The sequence below is a fragment of the Loxodonta africana genome, chromosome 2 (genome assembly GCF_030014295.1).
Source record: "Loxodonta africana isolate mLoxAfr1 chromosome 2, mLoxAfr1.hap2, whole genome shotgun sequence".
In the NCBI taxonomy this organism is placed as follows: Eukaryota; Metazoa; Chordata; class Mammalia; order Proboscidea; family Elephantidae; genus Loxodonta; species Loxodonta africana.
In genome coordinates this window covers 148,681,640-148,701,240 of record NC_087343.1, presented here as the reverse complement: position 1 = coordinate 148,701,240, position 19,601 = coordinate 148,681,640, and the positions used below count along the sequence as shown (strand labels likewise).

The 19,601-nt window shown below is 40.0% G+C and overlaps 1 protein-coding gene and 1 pseudogene across 1 annotated transcript in view; both read left to right on the top strand.

The window, feature by feature from the left end:
* Window positions 1-19,601, top strand: part of TRPC7 (transient receptor potential cation channel subfamily C member 7) — a 184,614-nt gene that overhangs the window by 41,329 nt on the left and 123,684 nt on the right. The gene's annotated exons all lie outside the window — the stretch shown is intronic.
* Window positions 13,413-14,335, top strand: LOC111750931 (small ribosomal subunit protein eS4-like; annotated as a pseudogene).

Here is a 19,601-nt window from a genome sequence, read left to right as displayed (position 1 = left end):
AATCCGGGTAAAGACACCACAAAAAAAGAAAATTACAGACCTATATCCCTCATGAACTTAGATGCAACAATCCTCAACAAAATTCTAGCCAATAGAATTCAACAATGTATCAAAAAAACAATTCACCATGGCCAAGTGGGATTCATACCAGGTATGCAGGGGTGGTTCAACATTAGAAAAACAATTAATGTAATCCATCACACAAATAAAACAAAAGACAAGAATCGATTGATGCAGAAAAGGCATTTGACAAAGTTGAACACCAATTCATGATAAAAACTCTCAGCAAAATAGGAATAGAAGGAAAATTCCTCAACATAATAAAGGGCATTTATACAAAGCCAACAGCCAACATCATCCTAAATGGAGAGAGCCTGAAAGCATTCCCCTAGAGATCAGGAACCAGACAAGGATGCCCTTTATCACCGCTCTTATTCAACACTGTGCTGGAGGTCCTAGCCAGAGCAATTAGGCTAGACAAAGAAATAAAGGGCATCCAGACTGGCAAGGAAGAACTAAAAGTATCTCTATTTGCAGACGACATGCTCTTATACACAGAAAACCCTAAAGAACCCTCAAGAAACTACTGAAACTAACAGAAGAGTTCAGCAGAGTATTGGGATTCAAGATAAACATACAAAAATCATTTGGATTCCTCTGCACCAACAAAAAGAACATCGAAGAGGAAATCACCAAATCAATACCATTCACAGTAGCCCCCAAGAAGATAAAATACTTAGGAATAAATCTTACCAAAGATGCAGAAGTCTTATACAAAGAAAATTACAATACACTTCTGCAAGAAACCAAAAGAGACCTACATAAGTGGAAAAACATAACTTGCTCATGGATAGGAAGAATTAACATTATAAAAATGTCTGTGCTACCAAAAGCGATCTATAGATTTAATGAAATTCCAATCCAAATCCCAATGACATTCTTTAACAAGATGGAGAAAGAAATCACCAACTTCATATGGAAGGGAAAGAGGCCCTGGATAAGTAAAGCATTACTGAAAAAGAAGAACAAAGTGGGAGGCCTTATTCTACCTGATTTTAGAACCTATTATACAGCCACAGTAGTCAAAACAGCCTGGTACTGGTACAACAACAGATACGTAGACCAATGGAACAGAATTCAGAATCCAGACATAAATCCATCCACATATGAGCAGTTGATATTTGACAAAGGCCCCAAAACACTTAAATGAGGAAAAGACAGTCTTTGTAACAAATGGTGCTGGCATAACTGGATATCCATCTGCAAAAACATGAAAGAAGACCCATACCTCACTCCATGCACAAAAACGAGCTCAAAATGGATTAAAGACCTAAATATAAAATCTAAAACAATAAAGATCATGAAAAGAGAAAATAGGGACAATTTTAGGAGCCCAAATACATGGCATAAACAGTATACAAAACATTACTAACAATGCAGAAGAAAAACTAGATAACTGGGAGCTCCTAAAAATCAAACACCTAAGCTTATCCAAAGACTTCACCAAAAGGGTAAAAAGATTACCTACAGACTGGGAAAAAGTTTTTAGCTATGACATTTCCAATCAGCGCCTGATCTCTAAAATCTACATGATACTGCAAGAAGACAAATAACCCAATTAAAAAATGGGCAAAAGATATGAACAGACACTTCACTAAAGAAGACATCCAGATAGCTAACAGATACACAAGGAAATGCTCACAATCATTAGCCATTAAAGAAATGCAAATCGAAACTACAATGAGATTCCAACTCACTCCAACAAGGCTGGCATTAATCCAAAAAACACAAAACAATAAATGTTGGAGAGGTTGTGGAGAGATTGGAACACTTATACACTGCTGGTGGGAACGTAAAATGGTACAACCACTTTGGAAATCGATTTGGCGCTTCCTTAAAAAGCTAGAAATAGAACTACCATATGATCCATCAATCCCACTCCTTGGAATATATCCTAAAGAAATAAGAGCCTTTACAGGAACAGATATATGCACACCCATGTTCATTGCAGCACTGTTAACAACAGCAAAAAGATGGAAGCAACCAAGATGCCCATCAATGGATGAATGGATAAATTATGGTATAGTCACACAATGGAATACTACACGTCCATAAAGAATAGTGATGAATCTGTAAAACATTTCATAACATGGAGGAACCTGGAAGGCATTATGTGAGTGAAATTAGTCAGTTGCAAAAGGACAAATATTGTATAAGACCACTATTATAAGAACTCAAGAAATAGTTTAAACAGAGAAGAAAATATTCTTTGATGGTTACAAGAGTGGGGAGGGAGGAAGGGTGGGGGAAGGGTATTCACTAATTAGGTAATAGACAAGAACTACTTTAGGTAACGAGAAAGACAACACACAATACAGGAGAGGTCAGCACAAGTGGACTAAACCAAAAGCAAAGAAGTTTCCGGAGTAAACTGAATGCTTTGAAGCCCAGCGTAGCAGGGGAGGGGGTTTGGGGACCATGGTTTCAGGGGACATCTAAGTCAACTGGCATAATAAAATCTATTAAGAAAACATTCTGTATCCCACCTTGGAGAGAGGTGTTTGGGGTCTTAAACGCTAGGAAGTGGGCATCTAAAATGCATCAACTGGTCTCAACCTACCTGGATCAAAGGCGAATGAAAAACACCAAGGACACAAGCTAATTACGAGCCCAAGAGACAGAAAGGGCCACATAAACCAGAGACTACATCAGCCTGAGACCAGAAGAACTAGTTGATGCCTGGCTACAACCGATGACTGCCCTGATAGGGAACACAACAGAGAACCCCTGAGGGTGCAGGATAGCAGTGAGATGCAGACCCCAAATTCTCGTAAAAAGACCAGACTTAATGGTCTGACTGAGAATAGAAGAACCCTGGTGGTCATGGCCCCCAGACCTTCTGTTGGCCCAGGACAGGAACCATTCCCAAAGCCAACTCTTCAGACAGGGATTGGACTGGACAATGGGTTGGAGAGAGATGCTGGTGAGGAGTGAACTTCTTGGATCAGGTGGACACTTGAGACTATGTTGGCATCTCCTGCCTGTAGGGGAGATGAGAGGGTAGAGGGCGTTAGAAGCTGGCGAAATGGACATGAAGACAGAGAGTGGAGGGAGGGAGCAGACTGTCTCATTAGGGGGATAGCAATTGGGAGTATGTAGCACGGTGTATGTAAGTTTTTGTGTGAGAGGCTGACTTGATTTGTAAACTTTCAAAAAGGCTTCAGTGGTTCCCCACCACATATGGAATAAAGTCCATATTCCTTGTCAGGGAATTCAAAATCCTTCACAATCTGGCTCCATCTCCCTCTTCTGCCACCCTCGGCCTCTACTTGCACAGTTCCTTACATTTTCATACAGCATGTGTTTTGTGCCTCCATGCCTTTGCTTATGCTATGTCTTCAGCTGTGAATGCCCTTCCTCCACTTCTTGAAGTAGGTTAACTCTTGTTTAGCCTTCAAGACTCAGCTATGACTTCTCTACTCAGGGAACTTCCCTGAATATCCAGACATAGATAAGAGCCTATGTTTGATGTTGATGTCGCAAAGCACTGAGCCTACCTCTATCCCTATATCAGTCAGTGATTGCCACAATAATGCTGTATAATAAATCACCCCAAAGCTCAACAGTTTATACAATGAACATTTATTGTCGTGCTCACAAGTCAGTGGCATCCAGGTTGGAGGGGTAGTGACTTCCTGGGGGACATTCTTTTCATGGTTGAGGTCAGAAGCTCCCAGAAGGCCACGTAAAAATGCACAATGACTCTTACGGTCTAGGTTTAGAACTCAACACTCTGTCATTTCTGCCCATGTCATTGGCCAAACAAGTTCTTTGACAAAATCCAGTATCAATGAGGCAGGAAGTGTCCTCTTCTCATGGAGATGGAGTGAGATGGAGAAAATATCTGCTCAACAATTATCTAATCTACCATAAAAAAAAAAAAAAAAAAAAACTTGTTGCCATCAAGTTGATTCTGACTCACAGTGACCTTGGAGGACAGAGTAGAACTACCCCTTTCCAAGGAGCACCTGGTAGATTCGAACTGCCAACCTTTAGGTTAGCAGCTATAGCCCTTAACGACTATGCCACCAGGGTTTCCAATCTACCACAGTGCCTGTCTTATAAACAGCAACTCTATCCTTCTGGTTGCTCAGGCCTAAAACCTCAGAGTCATCTTTGTCTCTTCTCTTTTTTTTTCTTACTTCATATCCATCCCATCATCAAGTCCTCTTGGCTCTATCTTTAAAAGGCATCCAGAATTCAGCACTTCTCATGCTCTTAACTATTACCTTTCTGATCCAAGCCATCTTCATGTCCCCTGAGTAACTGCAATAGCATAACTGGTCTTCCTGCTTTCACTTTGTTCAGCCCCCCTTACAATTAACCCAAAGCCAAAGTGATCCTCTTAAAACATAAATCAGACCACGTCCTCTTGAAGCCCTCCAATGACTCCCCACCTCACTAGAGTAAAAGCCACAGTCCTGACAAGTATCTATCAGGGTATTTACTGTATGTCCCCTGCTTCTTCTCATCTCCTCCTTTTCTACTCCTCACTCTGCTCCAGTGACCGGTCTTCTGGCTCTTCCTCAAAAAACACCAGAAAGCTCTTCTTCAAAAACACCAGACACTCTTTTCTGGTTTTTTCACTGGCTAACCCTCTACTCAGAACACTCTTTCCTCATGGAACTGTCTCCCTAACCTCCTTCAAGTCTCCTTCAAAATCACCTCCTTAGAGAGTCCCTGCTTGACCATCAGTATAACATACCAATTCCCCTTCCAGGGCGCTTGTTCCCCAGTAATGTATAAGCTCCATGAGGGTAGGAACTTTATTTTGTTTATGACTATCTCAAAGAGTTAGAACAGCATCTAGCACAGAGTGGGTACTCAATGAACATCTGTCCAATGAATGATTAGCACTCACCACATATCATTAAAATCATTGGCTTGTGTGTTGTCTCCCAGATGGTCAACAGTGACCATATCTCACGGGCTGGGCACAGCTTCTCGCATACAGAGTCCCAGTAGTATATATTGAACTGGGTGGAACATCTTTGTAAGGATGAATTGCTGAAAATCACTCATGCTTTTGAGCTAACAGTCTCATACTGTTTCTGCAGCTCACCAGTTGTGTTTATTTGGTAGGAAATATTTTCCCAGGAATTACAAGGCTGAATGCAAAGAAATTCATATATAATTTGCATGAAATGGAGAGATTCTCATCACACGTCACTGCAGGATCTTCACTGTCTATCTTTTCCTCTAGTCTGTCATCTCCGCCGGGGCAGAGATGACTCACACCTTATCCTCCACTGTATCTCCAAGGCTAACACAGTGCTCAGCACATGGTAGATGTTCCATTCATTTTTGTTGATTAAGTGAATAAATTAATGAATAAATGAGGTCTTCCATAAACCAATCCATGGGCCAAAATGCCTTAGCTGTGTTTTGTGGATGAAAGCTTTGGAAGGACCCAGGAAGAAGGAGTTTTTTAATTCGGCACCACTCTGCAGCTATATCATTTACTTGGCTCAAACAGGGCAAACAGACCCAAAAAGCACATCTGCTAAAAGCCAGTGCTCTGTGAACAGTAGTAATTGTGCTGCCCCTTTGGAATTCAGCTGGTACAAGCAATGCTGCCTCATCCTGCCATGCTCTGTTTCTCTCTGTATCTGAGGAATGAGCTGCAAGGTCCCCCCAGCCACTGCTGTGGAGAAACTGTTATCTCCTTCCTTTTCGCACCCATTCTCATAACTTCTCACCTTGAAGACAGGAATCCTGGGTAAGGCTGTGGGACCTTTTACAGAATAGAAGTGACAACCACCCGGTGGGAGTCATGAGACCAAAAAGGAGGTAGAGGAGTAAACAGACTAGTATTTTGATAAGGAGCCTAGGGCCTTCAGAAGCAATAACCAAAACCAAACCCATTGCCCTCAAGTCAATTCTGACTCATAGCGACCCTACAGGTCAGAGTAGATCTGCCCCATAGAGCTTCCAAGGAGCGCCTGGTGGGTCTGAACTACCGACCTTTTGGTTAGTAGCCATAGCACTTAACCACTATGCCACCAGGGTTTCCAATATTAGGAGTGGCTTACCCATTAGTTGTACCAGAAAGTTCTGACTTTCTGATTGTCAACACACCTGCTGGTAACTTAGAGTGTAGGGTAAACTCAGTTCAGTCAGTCTCACCTTCCTGACCTTCCCCTGGGTGCAGAAACACAGGTTATTGCTTTATTCTGTTTCAGCGCCTTCGTCTCTTACCAAAAGACCGTCATCTTTCTCTTCTTTTTAACCAGCAAGGACCTTGAATATCCTCACACACCTGTTTCTTCAGGAATTGTGCTCAGGGTTTTAGAACAAGTGCAGGGCAGCTGGCATTTGTATCAAATGAATACTTCCCACTGCCTAAGATCATGGGCTTTGGAGTCAGTCATACCTGAGTTCAAATTCCAGCTGCCACGATGTCTCCAGGCCTTAGTTCCCTTGTCTATAAAGAAAGAACGATGACAGTATCTTCCTAGGGAAGAGAGAGAGCTGGCAAAGGCCCCAGAACCTCCCAGGAAGGCCAGGAGGTGATGAGGTGGGGCCGAGGTTCACAGAGGCAGACATGCCTCCCAGTCTCAGCTGACTGCAGTTTCAGCAGGAAAAGCAGAAAGCTGAGGAGAGGCTCTTCTGGGAGCTAAACAAAGAACCAAATAGCATCTTTAATCTGAACAAGGGTGTACAGAGAGTATACATGAATTCCCCTCTGGATACATAAGTATATGCATGTTTATTTAATTATGAAAAATTATGTAAAACATTGAATAATATGCAAAACATATGCACATAGCCATGTTATGGTTAAGTCAACTAATACCCATCACCATCCAAACATTGGTGAATGTTCTCTCACCTGTGGGCCTTTGCACTTGCCAGTCCCTTTTTCTGAATGTCCCTGCCCTGTTATCTCTTCTCCCCACCATCACCTCAACATCTGCACCCCCTCCCCGCCCCAGCTAGCTGCTACTCATCCTCTTAGAAGCTCCCTGGTATGTGTAACTGAGGGGGCATGCCCCAAATCTGCCCCAAGGCACACCATACTGTGGTCCTCATCTGGTTACTTGTCATTCTCTCTAGCAAGACCCTAAGTTCCTCAAGGGCAATGGCTGTATTTTATTCAGCCATTCAAAGGTCTGTATTCCCAGTACCTGACACACAGTGGGTGCTCAAATATATTTGCTGAGTTAATTAACACAATCCTTGAGTTACTAATGTTCTTTGAAAGACAGACCCTGTCCTCTTCAGGCAAGCCTCTGAATCCATCAAAAGGGAGCTGTTAACAAATCAACAAGCAAAGAAATCCATTACTTCTGGGACTTCACAGATGTCATGTTGATGTGCTAAGAGCCCCTCACAATGTTAGTAGCTGCCAATTAAAAAAATACAATTTTTTTTTTTAAGTAAACCAAAAATCAGGTTGGAAACCCAGGTGGCAACCGAGGTGCTCCCAACAACACCTGGCTAAGGGAGCGACACACAGTCACCTGCAGATTCTGTCCTGCTGCTTGCACCTCCTACCTGAGGACTCACACAGGGCAAAGCTGGGGAACTTAATCCTTTGAGGGGATCTGTCAGCTTGTTAGACGAGGCCCTGGAAGATCAACCCACAAATAGTCAAGTTAACCATGTTTATGCTCTCTGATAACCTACAAAGCACAGGTTATCATAATGCTAGTTGATACTTGTTAAATAATATAACCTATATTTTTTTATAAATAATATATAGGTTATATTATTTAATTTACTCCTTGCAACAACTCTAAAAGAGAGAATATTATCACCCCATTATACAATGTAATTAAAGCACAGAGGTGATTAAGTTATACCCTCAAAATCACACAGCCAGTATCAGCAGAGCTGGAATTCCAACCCAGGCACTCAGATTTTACAGCCCAAGTGTTAAATCACTCCGTCATCCTTCCCATGCAAAAACTCATCAGGCCTGTGATCAAAAATTCTAAAAGCACCAATGACACCCCAAAAATCTTCTCTCCCAAATCCTGAAACTTACGACACAGAGACTCCTTTGGAAAACACGGGGAGTAAGTTTGGGATGAATAAAGGAAGACCTCCTGTAGAGAGCAGATAAAAACTCAGGGAGGCAGTGGGTACCACTGGCAGAGTTAGGAAGTTGGCTCTTTAAGAGGGTCAGTGGGCAGGAAGCCACCCCGGTTCCATCCCATTCAAACCTGAGGGCAAAATCCTGGGCTTTGAGGACCAGGGGGCTGTCTGAATTGCCTTGGGAAAGCTGAGGAGAGAAATGGTGGCTTTCTGTCTCATGTACTGGACTTGAGCCACCTTCCTTGGATCTGAGTTCCTAAGCGGAGGTTAAATGCTGAAGGACACCTGCTTCTTTTGATCCTTTGGAGCATAAGCTTATCGATACAGTGAAGGTTAATGAAACAATTAATTGTATGCATGAAAACTAAGGCATGGATTGAAGCTTTTCAATTTTCATCTGCAATAATGAGCACCAGGCTCAGGCTCTTGCCCAGCATTTCACAGCCATTAATTATTTCAGTGATGCCAGTTACAATTAATAAGAATGCAGGCATGTATGTTAAATCTTAACATTTAGAGTTTTCTCCTCCATCATCTGAGTAGAGGGATGTGCAGCAAGGAATGGAGTAGGGCAAGATGCAACTCTGAGGTCCATGCTTAGCTGGAAGTACTGACCAGGACCTGTGTGCTCAGCACTGTGCTGTATGGCCCGCCTGCATGCCCCATGGAATCACCACAACATAATATGTCAGTCCTATAGGAAGCCACTATCTCTCACATCATCCCTGAGAGCTCACACTCAAATCCCTGCAAGGCTCCTCGTATCCCCCAACTCTATCCTCATTCTCCCCTTTCTTCATCTTCAGACACTTTCCACTTCACCCTCTTGAATTCAAGTCCTTCAGCAAAATCTCCCATGTCCTTGACCCTTTCTTGCTTCACTTTCTTGCTCTGACTAAAGATGGGCTCTTCCTTAGACACAGCAGCCCCTGCAGCCTTCTCAAGTGGGCTGGCTCTTCTCCCTTCACCCTCATACCACTGGGCCTGGAGATGCAATGGTGTCCCCTTGCTGTTCCTCGCCATTTGAGGAACTTTCTCCGTCTCTCCTCCCTAAGAATGTCCGAGTTTGAATCATATTAATCAGATTGTATCACCCACTACCCCTCATTGTTGCAGTCTGTATCAATTGGTCACTCTCTGTCATTTCCCCATGATTTCTGTTCCTGAGGTTTAAAATTTTGATACTTTAATATATATCATGTATTTTATCCTTCCAGCACCATGGCTCAGTTACATGGACTCCCCTCCTTAGTGAACTTATCCTCCATCCCACCTTAGCCATCCATTCCCACAAGCCTACCTGAGCCTATACTAATCACAACCAGTAAATGCAACCCCTCCATAATCTAAATTTCACACATCCCACTCTCTGACCACCAGCTCCAACATTTTTTCATCTTCCTCCAATACCCTCAAACTCTGACAATCTTTCGTCTCCCCCCAGGACCTACAACTCACTCACCTAACCATCTTTTCACTTTCCCTCACCCCTTGGATGTCCTCTCTTCCCTTCATACCAGCTTTAATTCCATGTACAATCATTATAACCACTGCCTTGTATACACCTTCAACTCCTCTGCCTCTCTTCATTTTTGTACTCACTTGGCAAAAACACAACCCTGGTAAAATCTAACTCTCTACCTATTATTCCATGTAAGTTCTCAGAGAGGTGAATGTGGGAGAGAAAAACATTTTAGATTTATGACTGTGGACCTCAGGTGGGTTCTTATTACTCTCCATCAATCATATCCTGTCTCTCTAATCCATTCATCCTTATATTCTCCTAAAAAACTATTTGAAACTTCCTTTCCTCAAACTTTTATCACCTTCTCCCCTATTTTTACCCTCACCTGATAATTTTTATTCCTGTTTACTGAAAAAAGTTGAAGCAATAGGAAGAAAATGTCTACAGATCTCTACCTCTAATGCATCCACCTACTAGAATCCTCACCCACATACTCAACTTTCCCTCCTGTTACTATAGACAAACAATATGTGATGCTATCTAAACTCATTTATCCTCTTCTACAGTAGATCCAATCCCTGCTCACGTATACTGGTTAACTACTGGACTAATATAATGATCTACTGATATTATATACAGTGATAAACATAATTATCTACTGGAAAATTTGTCAGCACACAACACGTTATGGTTTGCCCCAACAAGAAAGAAAACAGGGAGGAAAGAAACGAGACAGGGAGAGAGGGAACAAGATAAGGAAGTTTCTCTTGACCCTACTTCTAGCATCATCTACTGACCCAATTCTCTGCTCTCCTTCGCAGTAAACCTCCTCAAAAAAATTGTGTGTATCACTGTCTCCAATTTATCTCCTCTCAATCTCTCTAAACCCTCTCTATTCTCATCCTCCACTCTTCCAAAGCTGATCCAGTGAAGGTGATCAATAACCTCCAAGCTGCTAAATCCAATGGTTAATTCTCAGTGCTCCACTTACTTGGGGATAATAATACTATCAGCTTTATAGGATAGTTGTGACCTTTTACTGAGATAATAAAATGCTTAGAACACTTTTATTCTAAGTATATTTGTAATTATTTCTTAAACAAACTCAGCCTAAATGTCAAAAATATAAATACTTCCCTAGTTTATAGCATGCACTAGTCTGTTGATTTATTCTTGTTTGTATTTCATTTGGAGCTTTTGATAAACATTCCTCCCCCATAACTGAGTCCCTGAAGAGAGGGGAGGGGGAAGTGGGTTTGAGGCCCACACTCTTTTTTAATCTAATTTATAAGGTCTCCATTGAGGAATGAGTGTTAATTATCCTGTATTCTGTGGGTGACTCAACAGCATCAGTCTGAGAAATTCATTTAACTTTTGACCGACCAGGGTAATAAGCTTCTCTCTCTTCTGACTGAAGTTTGTCAGTAGCTTGGATAAAGCTGGAGTTTTCAACCAAAGTGAAGTGAAGTAATAATTTCTTGAAATTGATGCTTCTGTACCATCAACGTATCACGTTCGATGGGGTGGGCTTGTCTTCTGTGTTGGAGCCAGAGAAACATCTCAAAAAATAAATGACTTTGTAAGATGTAGGGACAAAAAAGAAAGAGGAGAAACTCTGGGCCAGTTGAGAACCAAAGAATCTCTGTTAATATATGTGTTGAGCAGAGTACAGGAAATAAATGGTGGGTGAATATTCTAAAAACTGCCCAATATATTGACCAAATAAAAAGTTCTGAGTTGGTAAAGAACACACACGGATGGCAGATAAGCACATGAAAAAATGTTCAATATTATTAGCTGTTAAAACCCATTACCATTGAGTCAATTCTGACTGGTAGCAACCATATATGACAGAGTGGAACTGTCCCATAGGGTTTTCAAGGAGTGGCTAATGGATTCAAACTGCTGACCTTTCGATTAGCATTTGAGCTCTTAACCACTTCACCAGTAGGGCTCCTCATTAGCTATTAGGGAACGCAAATTAAAACCACAATGTGAAAGCCAGCAAAAAGTTTGTTGGCAACAGCTTTTCTTAGAATAATGCTTTTTAAATCTTCAAAGCAATGTTGTTGAGCATTGTATCAGCCATCTTAATAAATGTATCTCATTAGATGTTCATCAACAATCCCTATTTGCAGAAGACATGATGGTCTATGTAGAAAAGCCCCAGGAAATCTACAAAAGACCAATAAGTGAGTTTAGCAAGGTCACAAGATACAAGGTCAACATAGAAAAGTCAATCATATTTCAATATAATATTATTGAACAATTAAAACTAAAATGTTTTTAAAATATCATTTGCAATTGCTCAGAAAAAAAAATTTAAGTATAAGTCTAAAAAAATGCAGGATCTTTATGCTGAAAACTATAAAATACTAATGAAAGAAATCAAATACCTAAATAAGTGGAGAAATATACCATGTTCATGAATTGGAAGACTCAACATAATTAAGAGGTCAGTTTTATTTAGCATCATTTCAATAAAAATTCCAGCAGGATTTTTTTTTTTTTTTTTTGGATATGACTAGGCTAATTCTAAAATCTATATAAAAAGGAAAGGAATGAGAATAACCAAAGTAATTTGAAAAAGGACAAAGTTAGAGAACTCACAATACTTAAGACTTAATATAAAGCTACAAAAACTGAGACAGTGGGTATTAGTAAAAATTATAGACATGCAGAACAAGGAAACAGAATACAGAGTCCAGAAACAGACCCATAAAATATGGTCAATGATTTTTGACAAGAGTGAAAAAGCAATTCAATGGAGAAAGGATAATCTTTTTAAAAATGGAACTAGAACAAATAAATATTATACCTTATACAAAAATTAACACAAAATGGTTCACAGAGCTAATGTAAAACCTAAACTATAAAATTACTAGAAGAAAACATAGGAGCAAACATTTGTGACCTTGGATTAGGAAAAGATTCCTTAGCTATGGCGCCAAAAGTGTGACCATAAAAGAAAAAAATGATAAATTGGACTGATTAAAATTAAAAACTTTTGCTCTTTGAAAGACGCTGCTAAAAGAATGGAAAGATAAGGCACAGACTGAGAAAATATATGCAAACCCTATATCTTGTAACAGAACTGTATCCAGAATATATAAAGAACTCTCAAAACTAAATAATAAGAAAATAAACAACCCAACTTTTAGAAGAAAATTGGCAAAGAATTTAAATAGATATTTTATCAAAGAACATACACAGATGACAAATAAGCACATGAAATAAATGCTCAACATCATTAGCCATTAAAAAAAAAATTGCCATCGAGTCAATTCCGACTCAAAGAGACCCTATACGACAAGAGTAGAACCGCCCCTTTCAGTTTCCAAGGAGCGCCTAGTAGATTCGAACTACTGACCTTTTGGTCAGCAGCCATAGCTCCTAAAGCTCTTAACCACTATGCCACCAGGGTTTCCCATAAGCCATTAGGGAATGCAAATTATAACCACAATGCGATACCACTACACAGAAAATAAACTGACAGTACAAAATGCTGACAAAGATGTGGAGCACCTGGAACCCTCATAATTTGATGGTATGAGTATAAAATGGTATAACCACTGCAGAAACAGACTGGCAGTTTCCTACAAAGCAATCCCATTTTGAGGTATTAAAGAAATAAAAACTTATTTTCACACAAAAAGTTGTATGTGAATGTTTGTAGGAGCTTTATTTATAATTGCCCAAAACTGGGAACAACCAAATGTCCTTCAATGAGTTAATGGATAAACAAACCATGGTACCACACAATGGATGTGAAATCAGAAGAAATGAACTATTGATGCATGCAAGAACACAGATGAATCTCACAGGCATTATGCTGAAAGAAGTCAATCTCAAAAAGTTTCATACTACCGATCCCATTTATATGACATTCTGTAAAAGACAAAACTCTAAGGTCTTTTCTTTCCATGCCCAGCATGTGCCTCATGGTCCCAAGAAGCATCGGAAGTATGTAGCAGCTCCAAAGTATGTTTTGACTGATGTGTTTGCTCCTCATCTACCTACAGGCCCCATAAGATGAAATAATGATGCCACCTCATCATTTTCTTAAGGAACAGACTTGAATATGCTCTGAAAGAAGATGAAGTAAAGAAGACCTGAATGCAGCAGTTCATTAAGATGGAGAGAAAGGTCTGCACTAATATGACCTACTCTGCTGAATTCATGGATATCATCAACATTAAAAAGACCAGAGAGCACTTCTGTCTAATCTATGATACCAAGGGTTACTTTGCTGTTTATCATATTATACCCGAGGAGGCCAAGTATAAGTTGTACCAAATGAGAAAGATCTTTGTGCACACAAAAGGAATCTCTCATGTGGTGAGTCATGATGTTTACACCATTGATTAATCCCTTGATCAAATTGAACAACACCATTCCGATTGATTTGGAGACGGGCAAGATCACCAATTCCAACAAGTTCAACACTGGTAACTGGTGTATGGTGACTGGAGGTCCTAACACGGGAATGATTTGGCTTTTTCCATTCTTTTCACATGGTTCATACAAAAGATGCCAATGGCAACAGCTCTGCCATCTGGCTTTCCAACGTTTTCATTGTTGGCAAAGGCAGCAAACCTTAGATTTCTCTTCCCTGAGGAAAAGGCATCTGTCTCACACTTGCTAAAGGGAGGAAAGAAACTGGAAACCAAATACAGCAATGGGTGAAATGACGTATAGGCAACACAAATGGAGAGCAATCTGTGACTAAAGATTACATACAATAAAAAAAAAAAAAAAACACTCTAGGGACTGAGAACAGATCAGTGGTTGCCAGGGTTAAGTGTGGGGGTAGGATTTAATTTCAAAAGAACACTATGAATCTATACATGTGTTAAAAATCATAGAAATGTTCACAAAAAATGTTAATGTATGTAAATTAAAAAGTTTAAAAAAGAGAAAAGGGTAAAAAAAAAGTCAACAAGCTTTCTCAGAGACATGGTACAGTTGTGTTGGCTAAGCTACTTTACCCTTGAGCTCCAGTTTTCTCATCTGTAAAATGGAGTCAATAATAAGTCCATATGAAGATTAAAAAAGATCATGCATGCAAAGTGCTTGGCTCGGTGGCTGACATATAGTGAGCACTCAAGGAAATGTTAGTTTTTATTATTTGTTCTAAAGCATCTCACATATGTTAAGTTGCGCCAACTACACAGGTGCAAAAGGAGAGATTTCTGGCCTCTAGATATTTATGATCTAGTTGAGGAGAGTCAAATTTACAACTTTTTTAAGAGTTTGGAGTTGTTGTAGCATAGAATGAGAGACTTTTAGCTGGACAGCATTTTATCTTGATGACTACTATCTTCATTTATAGAACATTGAAGCAGATATTTGTATGGTATGCCCACCATAGAGTTTTGTCTTCTGTTATACTGGTGGTAGACCCTTTCCTGTCCTCCCCTTTAGGCTGGAAGTTCCCTGAAGACAGAAAACATATCCTACTAATTACTATGTCCCTCACAGTAACTAGAACTAAGGTTTAAATATAAAATGAAAAAAGGGCAGGAGGATGGTAAGGAGAAAAGGAATAAGAAAATGAGATCGTTTCATGCTTGTCAATTCACGAAGGATGTGGGACTGATTCCTCCCTAAGTCTATCTATATGCATTATTTACCAAACCACCCTCTAGTTTTCATATTGGCTTGTCTCAGTCAGATCCTCCATTGAGAGCTGTTAACAAACCATCTTTCTCTACCCTTAACTAAGTATGCAGAAAAGATAAATAAATCGATAAAAACAGAACAAGGACTGACATAGATGTTAGAATTGGCATACAAGGACATTAAGACAGTTGTCATGGCTGTATTCCATATATAAAATTGTTAAGTAGCAGTTCCAGTCACCATGGCACCTTAGATACACACACCACAAAAACCCTCTGACAATAATGACTCAAGAAGCTAATTAGACACAAAAAAACAACCTCGGATCCCAGAGCATCAAACAGAGAGTTGAAGAAACAGACTGAGTACCAACTGGAATGAGAGACAGAACGAGGTATGGTCATTTTCCGACAGCATTGAACAACAACCCAGAAAAGCAACCACACAGAGAAGACATCTGCTGGCATAGATTCTGTGCACACAACTCTAGAAAGAAATGACAAGATGGGCAGGATGTGCCCAGGGACCAGGCACACCTGAGGGGGAAGCACAGGAGTGGTATAGCTTTGAAACCAGGGAACTACTGGGAAGTGCCCCTAAAATGTCTGAGATGAAAAATACACTGGATGGAAATAACAGAGGTTTAGCAATTGTAAAAGAAATAATTAGTGAAATTGAAGCATAGTAATAGAAATTATCCAAAATGAAACACAGAAAGAAACGTTAATTTAATAAAAAGAACAGCATCAGTGAGCTGCAGGACAATTTCAAGCAGCCTAACACGCATGTAATTAGAGACCACGAAAAAGAGGAAGTGGGAACACACATACACAAAATACTCAAAAAATAATGGCTAAATTTTTTTCTAATATTGATGGAAACTATAAACCCAGAGTTTCAGGAAGCTCAATGAGCCCCAAGCACACACGCTTCATCAAAGAATACATACAGATGCAAACACATGAAAAGATGCTCAACATCATTAGCCACTGTTGTTGTTGTTAGGTGCCGACGAGTTGGTTCCGACTCAAAGCGACCCTATGTACAACAGAACAAAACACTGCCTGGTCCTGCACCATCTTCACAGTCGTTGTTATGCTTGAGCCCATTGTGGCAGCCATTGTGTCAATCTATTTCGTTGAGGATCTTCCTCTTTTTCGCTGACCCTCTATTTTGCCAAGCACAATGTCCCTCTCCAGAGACTTATCCCTCCTAATAACGTGTCTGAAGTATGTAAGATGAAGTCTTGCCATCCTTGTTTCTAAGGAATATTCTTGCTGTATTTCTTCCAAGACAGATTTGTTGGTTCTTTTGGCAGCCCATGGTATATTCAATATTCTTCGCTAACACCATAATTCAAAGGCATCAATTCTTCAGTCTTCCTTATTCATTGCTCAGCTTTCAAATGCATATGAGGAGATTGAAAATACCATAGCTTGGGTCAGGTGTTTGTCATTTCTTTCCAGAGCTGTTCACACAGAATCTATGCCACCAGCTATGCTCTCTGTGTGGTTGCTTTCCTGGGTTGTTAGTCTTCAAGGTGACATCTTTGCTTTTTAATACTTTAAAGAGGTCTTCTGCAGCAGATTTGTCCAACGTAATGCGTTGCTTGACTTAATGAGTGCTGCTTCCATGGGTGTTGATTGTGGATCCATGTAAAGTGAAATCCTTGACAGCTTCAATCTTTTCTCCATTTATCATGATGTTGCTTATTGGTCCAGGTATGAGGATTTTTCTTTTCTTTAGATTGAGATATAATCCATACTGAAGGCTCTGGTCTTTGATTTTCATCAGTAAGTGGTTCAAGTCCTCTTTACTTTCAGCAAGCAAGGTTGTATCATCTGCATATCACAGGTTGTTAGTGAGCCTTCCTCCAAACATGATGCTTTGTTCTTCTTCATATAGTCCAGCTTTTTAAATTATTTGCTCAGCATACAGTTCAAGTAAGTATGATGAAATGATGCAACCCTGAGGCACGCAGGGTTTAAACCACGCAGTATCTTCTTGTTCTGTTTGAACAACTGCCACTTGATCTACGCACAGGTTTCTCATGAGCACAATTAAGTGTTCTGGAATTCCCATTCTTCTCAATGTTACCCATCATTTGTTACAATCCACACAGTGAAATGCTTTGCATAATCAATAAAATACTTGTAAACATCTTGCTGGTATTGTCTGCTTTCAGCCAAGATCCACCTGGTATCAGCAATGATATTCCTCGTTCCATGTCCTCTTCTGAATCTGGCTTGAAATTCTGGCAGTTCCCTGTCGATGTGCTGCTGCAACTGCTTTTGAATGATCTTTGTCAAAAGTTTACTTGTGTCTGATACTAATGATATTGTTCAATAATTTCTGCCTTTGACTGGGTCACCTCCCTTTGGAATAGGCATAAATATGGATTTCTTCCAGTCAGTTGACCAGGTAGCTGTCTTCCAAATTTCTTTGCATAGACAAGTGAGCGTTTCCAGCATTGCACTCATTTGTTGAAACACCTCAATTGGTATTCCATCAATTCCTGGAGCCTTGTTTTCCCTAGTATCTTCAGTGAAGCTTGGACTTCTTCCTTCAATATCACTGGTTCTTGATCATATGCTACCTCCTGAAGTTACTGAACGTCGACCAGTTCTTTTTGGTACAGTGACTTTGTATATTCCTTCCATCTTCTTTTGATGCTTCCTACGTCGTTCAGTATTTTGCTGACAGAATTCTTCAATATCGCAACTGAAGGCTTGAATTTTTTCTTCAGTTCTTTCAGCTTGAGAAATGCATGTTCTTCCCTCTTGGTTTTCTAAATCCAGGTATTTACACATGTTATTATAAAACTTTACTTTGTCTCCTTAAGCCACCCTTTGAAATCTGTTCAGCTCTTTTACTTCATCATCTCTTCTGTTCGCTTTAGCTACTCAGTGTTCAAAAGCTGGTTTCAGAGTCTCTTCTGACATCCATTTTGGTCTTTTCTTTCTTTCCTGTCTTTTTAATGACCTCTTGCTTTCTTCATGTATGATGTGCATGAGCCACTAGAGAAATGCAAATTAAAACTGTAAGAACATACTGCTACATACCCGTTAGAAAAACCAAGCCAAGCCCAGTGCTGTGGAGTTGATTCCAACTCATAGTGACCCTACAGAACAGAACAGAACAGAACAGAACAGAACTGCTCCATAAGGTTTCCGAGGAGTGGCTGGTAGATTCAAACTGCTGACCTTTTGGTTAGAATCCAAGCTCTTAACCACTGCACCACTAGGGCTCCACATACCCATTAGGACAGCTAAAATTAAAATAGTGATCATATCAAGTTTGGCGAGGATGTGAGGAACTGGAGTTCTCATATATTGTTGGCAGGAATGCAAAATGGTACAGTCACTTTGGAAAAGTTTGGCAGTTTCTTAAAAAGTTGACCACTCATGGATAAGAAGACTCAACATTTTGAAAATGTCAATTCTACCCAAAGCGATGTACAGATACAATGTAATCCCAATCCAAACTCCAATGACATTTTTTAAAGAGATGGAGAAACAAATCACCAACTTCATATGGAAAGGGAAGAGGCCCCAGATAAGTAAAGCATTACTGAAGAAGAAGAAGGACAAAGTGGGAGGCTCACACTACCTGGTTTTAGAACCTATTATACTACCACGGTAGTCAAAACAGCCTGGTACTGGTACAACAACAGATACACAGACCAATGGAACAGAACTGAGAATCCAAACGTAAATTCATCCACCTATGAGCAGCTGATATTTGACAAAGTCCAATAAATGCAGAAAAGACTGTCTCTTTAACAAATTTAACAGTTTAACAAATTTGTTCATTCTTTTGGCAGTCCATGTTATATTCAACATTCTTCACCAACACCATAACTCAAAGGCATCAATTCTTCTTTGGTCTTCCTTATTCACTACCCAGCTTTCCCATGCATATGAAGCGATTGAAAACACCACGGCTTGGGTCAGGTGTACCCTAGTCCTTAAAGTGACATCTTTGCTTTTTAACACCTTAAGGAGGTCTTTTTGCAGCAGATTTGTGCAATGCAATGCATCGTTTGATTTCTTCACTGCTGCTTCCATGGGTGTTGATTGTGGATCTGAGTAAAATGAAATCCTTAACAACTTCAACCTTTTTCTCTGTTTATCATAATTTTGCTTATTTGTCCAGTTGTGTTCATAGCAGCTTTATTTGTAATAGCTCCAAACTGGGAACATCTCAAATGTGATATGTTCATACAAAGCAATAGTAGTCAGCAATAAAAAGCAATGAACTACTGATATATAACAACATGGGTGAATCTCAAAACAATTATGCTGAGTGAAAAAAGCTAGGGGAAAAAGAATACACGGTGTGTGATTTCACTGATTTAAAACTCTAGAAAATACAAACTAATTTTTGCAAAAAAAAAGATCAGTTGGTGGGGGGA